Here is a 15,069-nt window from a genome sequence, read left to right on the forward strand (position 1 = left end):
GTTCTAGAAGGTCATGTAACTGGAATCATGTAGTAAATATATATGTCGTATATGTTTGTACCACAGTTGACTTACCTATTCTTCTGTTGATGGACATTTGGCTGTTATGAATAGGCTTCTCTGAACACTCTTGTGCATGTCTTTCGGTAGATACATTCTGTGTGAATGAAATGAAATACACTCATTTTTGTGAGGTGTATAGTTAAGAGTGAAATTACTGAGTCACAGGGCAGACATGTGTTTAGCTTTACTGTGAACTGCCAAATAGCTTTCTAAAGTGGTCAGATCATTTTTCACTTGCACCAGCAATGTAACTGCTAAACATCCTAGACAACATCCTATCATTCTTTTTATATTACTTTACTTTTTTGGCTGTGCTGCACAGCACGCGGGATCTTAATTCCCCGACCAGGGATTGAACCCAGGCCCTTGGCAATGAAATCTGAGTCTTAACCACTGGACCACCAGGGAATTCCCCTTACATTCTTTTTAATTTTGACCATTCTAATGATGGTGTGGTGGTATCTCATTGTGCCTTTAATTTGCATCTCCTTGATGATTTCTGATATTGAGCACTTTTTATATGCTTACTTTCCATTTGGACATCCTCCTTTGTGAAGGGCCTATCAAGTGTTTTGCCCGTTTTTAAAATTGATTTTTAGGAGTTCTTTACATAATCTAGATACAAATCCTATGTCAGATATATGTATTGTGAATATCCTCCCCCGGGCCGTGGCTTGCTTTTTCACTCTCCTATTGGTGTCTTTGGATGATTATTGCTTTTTATATTTAAGAAATTATTGCCTACTCCAAAGTCATGACAATATTCTCCCCTGACTTCTTTTAGAAATTTATTGTATTATTTTCACGTTTAGTTCTGCCATTCATCTCAAGTTAATTTTGAAATATAGTATAAGGTACATGACCAAGTTCCTTTTTTTCTATATGGATAGAAAGTTAATAGCTCTAGCATCATTTATTGAGAAGATTGTTACCATGACTAGTTCTAGAATGGCTATCCAAATGTATCCAACTTTTTTAAAAAGTCAAGACGTAAAATAGCCACTTAAAAAATGCAGATAGTACATTCATGTTAATAGCAGCATTATCCACAATAGTTAAAACAAGGAAGCAACCCAAGTTTCCACTCACTGATGAATGGATAGGCAAAATGTGTAATATACAGGCAACGGGATGGATTTCAATACATACAATGGAATTCACATTGAAAAGGAAGGAGGGACTTCCCTGGTAGTCCAGTGGTAAAGAATCCGTCCTGCAATGCAGGGGACGCGGGTTCGATCCCTGGTGGGGGAACTAAGGTCCCACATGCCACGGGGCAGCTAAGCCCGTGCACCACAACTGCTGAGCCTGCACGCCTCAACTAGAGTCTGCGTGCTGCAAACTACAGAGCACACGTGCTCTGGAACCTGCACTCCACAACTAGAGACGAGAAAACCCATGCACCACAACTAGAGAGAAGCCCACGTGCTGCAGCGAACCCAAGCGCTGCAACGAAAGATCCCGCGTGCTGCAATGAAGATCCCGTGTGCCGCAACTAAGACCCCATGCAGCCCCAAAAAATACTAAAATAAACAAAATTTTTTTTTTAATTAAAAGGGAAGGAGATTCTGCAATATGCTACAGCATGGACGAACCCTGAGGACATTATGCTAAGTGAAACAAACCAGTCACAAAAATACAAATACTATGTGATTCCACCTCTATTATAAAAACAGGAAGTGTAAATGTGGTGGCCAGGGGCTGGAGGCAGGGGAGAATAGGGAGTTATTGTTTAATGGGTGTAGAATTTCAGTTTCACCACATGAAAAGAGTTATGGGGATGGATGGTGGTGATGGTTTCACAACAGTGTGAATGTATTTAATACCACTGAACTGTACATAATTAGCTGGAATTATTCTACTTAAAAAGATTACCACATTCATGTTTTAGTTTCCTTGATGTACAGCTCATACAGGAAAGGCAGGATATATGCTTGATTTTTTTCATCTCTTCAACAATTTTCAGCATAATGAGTTGGTTTCTTAATATTCTTCAAGAGTAACCAATTAGGGCTGCAAGGTTTGAGATTAGGTTCCCCAAAGCAAGTCCTACAATGCTGAAGATGGCACTGAATGGCATCATCTGAGAAGGTAATTGGCCCCTGACCCTACCCAACTGATAAATTCCACTAGGTAGACATGAACCACTCAGCCAGCGGAGTAGGGAGGGCAGCAGACAATTTCTCACACACTATCCAACAATTAATTGACTTTTTGAAAAACTGCCAAAAATAATCCTCATTAATAGACAATAGATTTCAAGTGGTAACTCTTCTGGGAAACCCAAAATTTTTAAAACAGCCAAGAAGATACAAATCCAAGGTTTTAGTAACCTTCGGTGAAAAGTAAGGCAACAATGGAAATAGTCGGGGGCAAATCAGGGAATTTGGGGCGGCAATGGCCAGAACCTCAGAATGAATAATTGGAATCGATGTTTGGGGGCAAATTTTTTTTAATTGGGAGAAATAAAAGTTCAAGATTTTATGGTTATAGGGCATGCTAAATAGTAGTTTGGTAGAATTCCCTCTGTAAAGTACCTAGCTCAGAATGAGGAGAGAACTGCAGCCCTCATTTACCTACTAGAGGCTACTGATATCTACAAAAGAACCGAATAATTGAGAAAGGTCAAATTTCACAAGACCTCCAGTAAAATGAGGAAAAAGAAGTGTTTATGGAATTTGGCAACATTAAAGTCATAGGTGACTTGATAACAGTTTCAGTGATGTGATAGGTATGGAAGTCCTGGAGTGGGTTGTAACAGTGAATGGCAGGTGAGGATTTGGAAACAGAGAAGTACTGACAATTATTTTAAGAAGATTTGCTATGAAGGGGAACAAAGATAAGGGCTGCTAAGAGGAGATCTAGAGTTTATCATAATAATAGAGGGAGAAATTGGTGATCCATGAGAGAACAATTATAAGAGTGATGTCCTCGAGAAAGCAAGAAAAGACAGGATCCAGAATATGAAGGGACTGGCCTTCGATAGAGCAGTGGTGCTTGTCTTGTACCAAGTGGGAAGACAGAAAATATTGGTAAAGATACTGGAAGAGTTGGTGGTTAGAGGAATAGAGTCCCTCTTTAGTTGCTAAGATTTTTCAGTAAAGCATATGGTAGGTCATTATCTGATAGTAAGGGAGGGTTGAAATTTTTAGGATTAAAAAAAAAAAGAAAGAAAATATAGTTGACTCAGACAGTGAAATACTGACTTTACTCGGAAAACCTTTTGGGATTATGGAACAGATACTGAGTGCTCGTTTCAACTCTGTGGTCATAAATTTAAGGCACTGGTTCAGTGTTCAGCTACTCTGCTGCAGGCCCAGAGAATATCTGGAGTTATACCCAGCAGGGCAGGCAAGTGTATAAGAGCTAGAGTTGCTTTTCATAATGATGGATCAAGGAGTCAAAGATAGACAAGGGGAGGAAGAAGACAGGACAAACATAATGGGCAGTTTAAAAAAAGTAGTGGGGTCAGTGGACTGGAGAACCCAGGGTGTTGGATAGGAAACTATTTGGATAAAAATAGTAAGAGTAGGGCTTCCCTGGTGGCGCAGTGGTTGAGAGTCCGCCTGCCGATGCAGGGGACGCGGGTTCGTGCCCCCGTCTGGGAAGATCCCACGTGCCGCGGAACAGCTCGGCCCGTGAGCCATGGCCGCTGAGCCTGCGCGTCCGGAGCTTGTGCTCCACAACGGGAGAGACCACAACAGTGAGAGGCCCGCGTACTGCAAAAAAAAAAAAAAAGTTAAGAGTAGGGAATTCCCTGGCGGTCCAGTGGTTATGACTCGGAACTTTTACTGCCGAGGGCGAGGGTTCGATTCCTGGTCTGGGAAATAAGATCCTACAAGCTGCGCGGCACAGCCGGAAAACAAAAAACAAAAAAGACTTGTAGGGATGAAGAGGAAGACAATGAGCAGCTGTCAAGTCTTCAGTGAATGATGGGGAGTGACTGGGAGATGGGAGATCATTCGATTGTAGAAACAAGGAGCTGGAACTTTTGAAGAAAGAGGAAGAATAGTTCGAGTGGAATGGGAAGCAAAAAGAAAAAACAAGCATCCTTCATTCAAGCCTGGAATTATATAGGATATGAGAGAAATACTTACTTCACTTGAAAAGGCTATAGAGGAGCCAGTGTCCTCAGGAGATCAACAGGTCATGCACAGTAAGGTCAAGGAGTCAGAAGCAGCATTGATGAGGGAGGTTAAGGTTAGGGGGCAGAGTGTTTACCACACATCTGGAACTTCAGGGTTCTAGAAGGCACATAGAAAGGTTTCGGAGGGCCCGGAAGGGTGGGGAGTTTGGTCAGACCGGGAGCTGTGCTGAGCAGGATGAGCGTGACCATACAGAGGAGGTGACCAGGGAGGCTTGGGCTTCCAGTGACTGTAGAAAAGAGGGAGGCGGGGTACAAGGGGATTGCTGGCTGGGTGGGAGAACAAGTCAAGTCAGTCATTTTCAGGTCGTAGTCCAGACGTTAGTTCTTCTGTGCTGCCACAGCGCCCCACACTTCCCCAATTGGGGCACTTCTTCCTGTTTCTGTATATGAATTAAGATTCTAAGTCCAAGTTCGATCCTTTGTACCGTATCAGAACGAACACGTACGTGCTTCCTCATCTATTAAAGGACACTATGTCATATGCTAGGAAAAACACAGTAGGGTTCACGTGGTATAAACCCCTGAGCTTTCCTAGCTTGATGACGCTTGTTCCCATGGGAGGGGTGCACGCTATCTCCCCACTCTCCTAACCCTGGAAACTGAGACTCTGGTTCTCATCTCCGTGAGACCTCTCATACCATATCCAGGCCACGGGGACAGCTTAGGTTGCCGCCTGGGAAAAAGAGAGAACCCACCCGTACAAGGTGACCAATGAGCCACTCACTGCAGGCACCAGGGCAAGGTTAAGTACAGTGGCCTTCTGCCCCGACCCCAAAGAAATATTGGAATCAGAGGTAGAAGTGTGTGGTATTGTGGTATGCTCACAGAGGTCTAGTTTAGATAGATTAAATAATTCCGTACTGGATAATCTTATGTTTTAAAATTCTATTGAAAATAAGTAATTTGAGAAGGTAGGTTTACACACTATTACATTCAATGGAGTGAATGACCCATGGTTCATCATAGATCTCAGCCCCCATAGCTTCGACATGGCTTTCAATGGTAAAGGTTTTTATACTTTTTGTCTCCCTCACTGGAAAGTGAGCTCTTTCAGGGCATAAGCCTATTCCTCTAGTTTCTCTTAAAATAATATTCACTGTGCATAAATTGTCATCTTTTATTAAATACGTTTACTGTAAAAACAGAGCTGGATGATATAATGTAAGCTGAAAACTGGACCATGGAATCTGGTCTGGGTTCAGGGAATGGAGAGAATAAATACTTGGCCTCCACTCAAGTTGATATTACCTTGGTTTTGTTCTGGATAAGCTAACAAGCAGAGCGAAGGATATAAACAGGATATACATGCCGGAGGGTGAACGTGGCTCCCCGTAGCCTTGAATCTTTCAGAGTGCACCCAAAGTTTGCCTTTCTTAGCAATTCTGTAGGGTGGGCTGTCCCTCAAGTCAAAGCCTCAGGAACAACTTAGGCTACCATAGAAGGTGATTATTCTGAGACTCAGCGAGCCATGCCAGCCAGGTCCCTCAGGTTCTGGGCCTTGAAATTCTTGTGATGCCCACAGTCAGGCAGTCTCCCATTTTCTCTGAGTACGAGGCAGGGCCTGGGAGTTCTCCATTTCATCCTCTTGAGTTTTTCGTGAGCAGGCCTTTTGAAAAACAATGAGAAACGCTTATATCAAATTGAACCCAAGTATCATCAGGCAGCGTAAAAGAATTATGGTTGCTATTGCTTAGTTTAACATTAATTATTAATTCCACAAATATACATGGTGTGCCTACCATGTGTTTGGGTCTGAAGATACAAAAGTAAAATAAAACAGGCTCTGCCCCCTGCCTCAGGAAAGCTCAGAGCCTTGTTAAATTCATCAGGCTTTTCTCTAATGACCATTTCTTTACTGAGGGTGGACAGGATAAAAACAGGATACACTGCTTTGAAACTTTTTTAAAAGTTTATTATCATTAATTCCAGGTTGTTTAATAACCCTTTGATCTCTTTTGGTTTTCCCCTATCCCTCTGTCCTCTGCTGTTTCCCTTAAAATAATACTCAGTGCAAGTACACGGTCTGTTTTGATTAAATGGATATGTTTACTCTAAAAACAGAGCTAAGAGTTACCAACTTGAAGGATTCTTCCTCCTTTGTCTCTGGATGAAACAAACTTTGGGAGACGCACAGGAAGATTTAGAGGTTTGTTCTGGTTCTGAGTCAGACAGCTAGAAAGGACCACAGATAAAAATAGTGAGAACTTCAACATTTTAGGATTTCAGGAGTTCATTGCGGGAGATCAAGTGCAGACATGTGAGTCCGCCAGTATAGGCTTTGTACAATCTTTTTTTTTTTTTAATTAGTTAATTAATTTATATTTTGGCCGCCACACACAGCTTGCGGGATCTGTTTCCTGACCAGGGATCTAAACTGTGACTCCTGCAGTGGAAGCGCAGAGTCCTAACCACTGGACCACCAGCGAATTCCCAGCTTTGTACATTTAAAAAAAATATTTATTTATTTATTTGGCTGCACTGGCTCTTAGTTGCAGCATGAGGGATCTTCGTTGCCACGTACAGGATCTTTAGTTGTGGCATGTGGGATCTAGTTCCCTGTCCAGGTATTAAACCTGGGCCCCCTGCATTGGGAGCTCGGAGTTTTAGCCACTGGACCACCAGGGAAGTCCCGAAGCTTTTTACAATCTTGACTTTCAGATTCGTCTGAAGAAAACGAACTTGTTTTCATGAAAATTCACCCTTTGTATTTCTTATGAATTTACTGCTTAATGCGTGCATGTACTTATTAATATAATTGTTCCTGGTTCTTGGAGATGTAAAATATTCTAAAAGAAGTAACTAAGCCTATGAAAAATCCTTTTACATAATAAGTATACAGAAGATCTCACAGTTTACATGCCTCAGGGCCTTTGCACCTGCTGTTTCCAAAAGTCCCAATCCTTCTTCTTTCATGCCTGAGCACAAATGTCATCTTATCAGAGGCCTTTGCTGACCACCCTATAAAAATAGTACCTCTCTCACAATTATACCACTCCATCTTCTTCGTCCTGATTTAGTTTTTTCATAACATTTATCACCACTATCTTTTTTTTCCAGTTTTATTGAGATATAATTGACATACAGCACTGTAAGTTTAAGGTGTACGGCATAATGATTTGACTTACATATACCATGAAATGATTACCACAATATGTTCAATTAACATCCATCATCTCATATAGATACAGAATAAAAGAAAAACAAAAAAGTTTTTTTCCTTGTGATGAGAACTCTTTGGATTTACTCTCTTAACTTTCCTATATATCATACATCAATGTCAACTATAGTCATCATGTTGTACATTACATCCTTAGTGCTTATTTTGTAACTAGAAGTTTGTACCTTTTAACCACCTTCATCCAATTCCTCCTCCCATCACTCCCTGCCAATGGTAACCACAAATCTGATCTCCTTTTCTATGAAATTTTTTTTTTACATATAAATGAGATCATACAGTATCTGTCTCTCTGTCTGACTTGTTTCACTTAGCATAATGCCCTCAAGGTCCATCCATGTTGTTGCAAATGGCAGGATTTCCTGGTTTTTTTGTTTGTTTGTTTTTTACAGCTGAATAATATTCCATCTTATATATATATACTTTTATATATATAACTTCTTTATCCATTCATACATCAATGGTCACTTAACATTCCTTCCATGTCTTGGCTATTGTAAATAATGCTGCTATGAACACGGGGGTGCAGATATCTCTTTGATATAGTGTTTTTGTTTCCTTCTGATATATTCCCAGAAGTGGGATTGCTAGATCTCACTTTTAATTTTTAGAGAAATCTCCAAAATATTACTACTGTATCCTATGGTGGTACCCAATTTACAATCTTATCAGCAGTGCACAAGGGTTCCCTTTTCTCCACATCCTCAATAATATTTATCTCGTCTTTTTTTTTTTCCTCCTAGCAAAGGCTCCAACACCATGGGCACCCCAAGCCTTTTGTCCTTTTAAATTTTATAATTTATTTATTTATTTTCGGCTGTGCCACACGGCCTGTGGGATCTTAGTTCCCTGAGCAGGGATTCAACCCAGGCCCCCTGCAGTGGAAGCACGGAGTCCCAACCACTGGACCACCAGCAAATTCCCTTCTCCTTCTCATATATGTTGCTTCATTGGTCTTTGGAGTCTCATGTCACAAAACAACAAAATGAGCACAAGGAAAATAGGGTTGGACCAGGAGCACACCTAGAACATTCTACAACCCTCAGCAATTCCCAGCCTTCCCTGGGGCATGGTGGTAAATCTGACTCTGCATTTTACATATTGACTTGATTACTTATTGTCAGTCCGCCTCAATAGAATGTCATAAGCTTTCTGAGAGCAGCAACAGTGTCTTCTGTTTACTGCTTTATGACCAGTGTCCAAACACAGTCCTTGGCACAGAGGGGCATAATATATGTTTTTAATAAATTTTATCCACCACCCACAAATTACCTTGGGAAAAATAATACTTCTTCTCCCACTTTAGTCACTCTGTCCTCTTGGCTCTGCTTTATTTTCTTTTAGCACATGGCTTTTTAAAAATTATCTGCTTGTTTACTTGTTTATTGTCTGTGTGCCCTGTTAGGGGAGCTCTACTAAGAATAGGGACAGTGTCTTGCTCGCCTCTATCTTCCCAGAGTTTAGAGCAAGGCTTGGCACAGAGGAAGCTCTCGGTAAGTAGTTCCTGAATAAATGAAAATAAACAGATAAGTAACTTTTCATGATGAAACTTGCCAGATAGGACAACTCTTCATGTACCTATGTTTTTATTCTATTTACTTGAAAATTTCATTTAGGTTCTCAGTTACATGTTGATTTATTCAAAGGTAAATTAAGTTTTTAAAAAAAGTCAAATTGTAACAATTGCCTCAGTTTACATGATTAAATAAGTACAACTGCATTCTGATTGGCTGAATGACTGAGTGATTGATTTAAACCCATCTTCTAAATAAATAAGATTTGAAAGATGTATAGGTACTTAATACTACTTTGTGATGTATGATTTCTGCTTTCAATTTGTACTCACCCATTATTTCTGTGACTTTAAGAAGCAACAAATATAAAATGCACCTCGCTACTGAGTCCCTTTCCCCTGAGGGAAAGTAAGTAAATAAAGTCACCAGTTTCTTGTATATCCTTCCTGAAGTATTCTGTGAATGCACTAGTAAACATTTGTGTATTTTTCCTTTTCTTACACAATAACATATTATACTATAGCTCTGTACCTTGTTTTTGTTTTGTAGCTTGTTTGATTTTTTTTACACTTTATATTGGAGCTTGCTCAAGTATTATGGCTGTATAATACTCCATTGTGCAGTGTGTCTTAATTTATTTAAATAATTCTACAGGGACATTTAGATTGTTCTCAATCTTTTCCTGTTCCAAACAATCCTGCAATGAATAACTGTACACATGTCTTTTCACACATATGTAAATACATCTGTAGGATAAATTCCTAGATGTGTCTTTAGCTCTTAGAGCAATAAATAACACTTCTCATCCTCACCCAGCTTCTGAGCCAACTGGGAAATAAGACAAAAGAATTAGGCAGATAGTTGATCAAAAGTATGACCTGTATCACTGATAAAAGCTGATGCTGAAGAATGTGACTTACATTTGCATATAAGAGGGCTTCCTAATTCTAAATCTCTCTCCATTTAATCATAGGCAATGTTGGTTAGCTATAGGCCTCTCAGTGCAGGTGTTGGGAAGAGAAGGGGCTGACTGGAGTTTATTCTTTACAAATGTAATAATTAGAAAAGTCATCTTCGGTGCAGCCACTATGGAAAACAGTATGAAGATTCCTCAAAAAATTAAAAACAGAACTACCATATGACTTATCAATCCTACTCCTGGGTATTTATCCAAAGAAAATGAAAACACTAATTAGAAAAGACATAAGCACGCCTGTGTTCATAGCAGCATTATTTACAATAGCCAAGATACGGAAGCAACCTAAATGCCCATCAATAGATGAGTGGATAAAGAAGATGTGGTGCATATTAAAATAATGGAATATTACTCAGCCATAAAAAGAATGAAATCTTGCCATTTGCAGCAACATGGATGGACATAGAGGGCATTATGCTAAGTGAGATAAGTCAGGGAAAGACAAATACTGTATGATTTCACTTATATGTGGAATCTAAGAAACAAATGAATAAACATAACAAAACAAAAATCGTAGATACAGTAAGTCGCCTCCATACGAACGATTTCCGTTCTGAGAGCACGTTCGTAAGTCCAGTTTGCTCCTAAGTCCAACAAAGCCAGCCTAGGGAGCCAACTAACGCAATTGGCTATAGTACTGTGCTATAATAGGTTTATAATACTTTTCACACAAATAATACATAAAAAATAAACAAAAATAAAGAAAACATTTTTAGTCTTGCAGTACAGTACGTTGAAAAGCACAGCAGTACAGAACAACAGCTGGCATACAGGGGCTGGCATCGAGTGAACAGGCAAGAAGAGTTACTGACTGGAAGACGGAGAGGAGGTGGGAGGTGGTAGAGCTGAAGGGTCATCAGCAGTAGGAGACGGAGGGCAAGCTGCAATTTCACTCACGCCTGACACTGGTGGCACAGGTTCTGGTTCCTTGCTGGATTCAATTCTACCTACCCTCTTGAAAAAAAGATCCAGTGATGTCTGGGTAGTAGCTCTTTTTTTCTTGTCATAGATGACATGGTAGCACTGGATTGCATTCTGAACGGTTGCTGCAACCTTCATGTACCGGCCTATGTTCAGGTCCTGTGCCTCAAAAACTAACAGTGCTTCCTCAAATAAAGAAAATCCACTTGCCATTTCCTGTGTTGTGAATCTCTTCAGTTCTTCAGTTACTTCTTCTCTTGTCTCTCTTCATCCTTTCTTGACACTTGGCGCTTGTTAGCGATACCAGCTACATCACCGCTGCTTTTACGCTTGCTTCCAGACATCCTGGGCTTGAAATAAAGATCCTGTACTACTGTACTCTATACAGTACTGTAAAGTACACAAAAGCACAACCACTTGTAGAGGATGCACGCCAGACACGTAAGTGAACTAACTTACGTGATTGGACATTTGAACGCACCTTCGCATCTTTGAAAGTTCTCAATTTAAAGGCTCATATGTAGGGGACTTACTGTATAGAGAATAAATAGGTGGTCGCCAGAGGGTGGGAAAGTTGGGGGAGGAAAGAAATAGGTGAGCGAGATTAAGAGGGACAAACTTTCAGTTGCAAAATAAATGAGTCACAGGTATGAAATGTACAGTGTGGGGAATATAGTCAATAGATATAATATCTTTGTATGGTGACATATCATAACTAGACTTAATGTGATGATTATTTTGAAATGTGCAGAAATATGGAATCACTATGTTGTATAACAGGAAGTAACATAGTGTTGTAGGTCAATTATACTTCAAAAAGAAACAAACTCATAGAAAAAGAGATCAAATTTGTAATTACTAGACGAGGGGCAGAGGAAGAGGGAATTAGATGAAGGCAGTCAAAAGGTACAAACTTCCAGTTATAAGATAAATAAGTACAAGGAATGTAATGTACAACATGATAAATATAATTAACGTTGTATGTTATATATGTAAGTTGTTAAGAGAGTAAATCCTAAGAGTTCTCATCACAAAGAAAAAATTTTTTTTCTATTGCTTTAAATTTTTATCTGTTTGATGATGGATAGTCACTAAACTTACTGTGATAATCATTCTATGATGTATGTAAGTCAAATCATTATGCTCTACACCTTAGTCTTACAAAGTGCTGTATGTCACTGATATCTCAAAAAAACTGGAAGAAAAAAATGAACAACAAAGAAAGGAAAGTCATCCCTCCTTCCCTAGGGAGAAGCAAGCGGGGGGTGGGTGTTAAACTAGTAGAGCTACTTCCACGTAGAAGGACACATCAGGAGAGGGGAAGAAGTGTTCCCACCCTAACAAAGGACTCTTCTGATTCAAAAGGATCTGCATTTATAGATCAATGGAACAGGATAGAAAGCCCAGAAAGAAACCCACACACTTATGGGCAATTAATCTACAACTAAGCAGGCAAGAATATACAAAAGGAGAAAAGACAGTCTCTTCAATAAGTGGTGCTGGGAAACCTAGACAGCTACATGGAAAAGAATGAAATTAGAACATTTTCTCACACCATACACAAAAATAAACTCAAAATGGATTAAAGAACTAAATGTAAGACCAGACGCTATAAAACTTCTAGAGGAAAACACAGGCAGAACACTCTTTAACATGAATCGTGGCAATATTTTTTTGGATCTGTCTCCTAAAAGCAATGGAAATAAAAGCAAAAATAAACCAACGGGGCCTTATTAAACCTGAAAGCTTTTGCACAGCAAAGGAAACCATAAACAAAACGAAAACACAACCTATGGACTGAGAGAAAATATTTGCAAACGATGCTACTGACAAGGGATTAATTTCCAAAATATACAAACAGCTCATACAGCTTAATATCAAACAAACAACCCAGTCAAAATATGGGCAGAAGACCTAAATGGACAGTTCTCCAAAGAAGACATACAAATATCCAACAGGCATATGAAAAAATGCTCAATATTGCTAATTATTAGAGAAATGCAAATCAAAACTACAATGAGGTATCACCTCACACCAGTTAGAATGGCCAGGATTAAAAAGTCTACAAATAATAAATGCTGGCGAAGGTGTGGAGAAAAAGGAATCCTCCTACACTGTTGGTGAGAATGTAAACTGGTACAGCCACTATGGAGAACAGTATGGAGGTTCCTTAAAAAACTAAAAAGAGAGTTACCATATGATCCAACAATCTGATCCTCAGGTTTTTAACCTTGCTTCTTTACTTTGAAATATAGCACACCAGATTTTTAATATATGCTCATGACTCCTGGGCATATATCTAGAGGAAACACGAATTCGAAAAGATACATGCACCCCAATGTTCACAGCAGCACTATTTACAATAGCCAAGACATGGAAGCAACCTAAATGTCCATCAGCAGATGACTAGATAAAGAAGACGTGGTATATATACAATGAAGTGTTACTCAGCTGTAAAAAAGAATAATGCCATTTGCGGTAACATGGATGGACCTAGAGACAATCATATTAAGTGAAGTCAGACAGAGAAAGACAAATAGCATGATATCACTTACATGTGGAATCTTAAAAAATGATGCAAATGAACTTATTTATAAAACAGAAATAGACTCATAGACATGGAACACAAACTTATGGTTACTAAAGGGGATAGCAGTGGGGGGGGATAAATTAGGAGTTTGGGATTAACAGATACACACTACTACATATAAAATAGGTAAACAATAAGGACCTACTGTATAGCACGGGGAACTATACGCAATATGTTGTAATAACTTATAATGGAAAAGAATCTGAAAAAGAACATAAAACTGAATCAATTTGCTGTACATTTGAAACTAACACATTGTAAATTAATTATATTTCAATTAAAAAAAGGTAAAAGAAGTATTTGCACTTGTAATTTTGATACATTTTTCCCGGTTGCCCTGATAAATGTACCAATTTAAACTTCCATACACCTGAAACTAACACAACATTGTAAATCAACTATACTACAATAAAAAAAAAAAAACTTCGTCCATGTGAGCATGAATATAGACCCAGACACATATGAAAATGTAATATAAGATAAAGGTTTTCTGATGATGTTTTTCTATTCACGTCTCAGTACCTCAGGTTTTTAACCTTGCTTCTTTATTTTGAAATATAACACACCAGATTTTTAATTTTAGTGGCTTTATAGCATTTTAGTATCTGACAGAGACTGTTAATGGTCCCAGTATCTGTTAACCCCTTCTTCCTGTTTTTAACAAGACTCTGAGCTTTTACCTGAGCATGCGGCTATCCATTTTTGTGTCCGTCTACAACAGCACACATGCATACTATTGGAAGGACTTGGACTTTAAATAAGATGGACAGACATCACAAGGAACTGCACAGAGGAGTGACATGATCACAGTGTCTTGTAGACTATATTGTTTCTGTAGTCAGCAGGGATTTATCTGCTCATCAGCAAAGGCATTTCTCAAACAGAAATGAGTGCAAACTATCCTCCAAGACCAGAACTAAAGCTGCTCTACAAGTTGAAGAGAACAGGACACTGTAGAACTTAGTGGGCAGCTCTCCTTTCCCTTAACTTAAAATATTCTAAATGTTTAGTTTTTACAGAAAGGAAAGGGGAAAGAAAAGGGAAGGATTCTGATGAGAGTTTCTGATCCTAGATTTATGAGACGGGATGCTGTGCTACTTCCACAGATGTTTTGTTACCTTTTCGCAGTTGTTTTCTCATAAAACTTTGAGTTTCCTTATTGAAAAAAGACTTCAAAGCTTCAGCTCATTCACTGCAATGGCCAAGAACATCTTTATTTATAACTTATGGAGTAAAAACACAGGTTCACAGAAGGCGGATGTCATTATGGAAAGAAGCCCAGTTAGAACTACTTTTCAAAATATTACAGGTGTGCAGATGAAAAACACAAATAGGAAATACAAGGCACAAAACGCACTGGAAGACTGAACTTGTGTCCAGCCAAGAGGATAATGATAATTTATATTGGGCACGATTTTGGTTTAAACTGTCTAACAATTTTGTGAACCAAGTGTGTGCTGTGATTTTGGTGGGGCTGAGGCAATGCATGGACACAGTGGGGCTTCTGAACTGTGGGCAACTCCTGCCCCAAACCTTTTTAGAGAACTTTCTTCTTGATTAAGAGACAAAGGTAATGGACTCCATCACATTGCCTTCCTAACTTCTTTTAAAAGCAAAGATAAAAAAGACCGTAAATACATTGTTAAACCAATAACTTTGGGTTTCCATTCCTACTTAACAACA

At 39.1% G+C, this 15,069-nt stretch overlaps 1 long non-coding RNA gene across 2 annotated transcripts; it reads right to left on the minus strand.

The window, feature by feature from the left end:
- Positions 1-4,166: 4,166 nt before the first annotated feature.
- On the minus strand, positions 4,167-13,750 carry LOC132597568 (uncharacterized). 2 transcript variants are annotated; one of them, XR_009564467.1, is made up of 3 exons: positions 13,532-13,750; positions 6,289-6,382; positions 4,167-5,816 (listed from the first exon to the last, which is right to left on the minus strand). It is a non-coding gene; the product is annotated as an uncharacterized lncRNA (long non-coding RNA). The 2 variants fall into 2 exon arrangements; XR_009564466.1 differs by having other exon boundaries at positions 6,285-6,382.
- Positions 13,751-15,069: the final 1,319 nt, after the last annotated feature.

This window comes from Globicephala melas, chromosome 7 (genome assembly GCF_963455315.2).
Source record: "Globicephala melas chromosome 7, mGloMel1.2, whole genome shotgun sequence".
In the NCBI taxonomy this organism is placed as follows: domain Eukaryota; kingdom Metazoa; phylum Chordata; class Mammalia; order Artiodactyla; family Delphinidae; genus Globicephala; species Globicephala melas.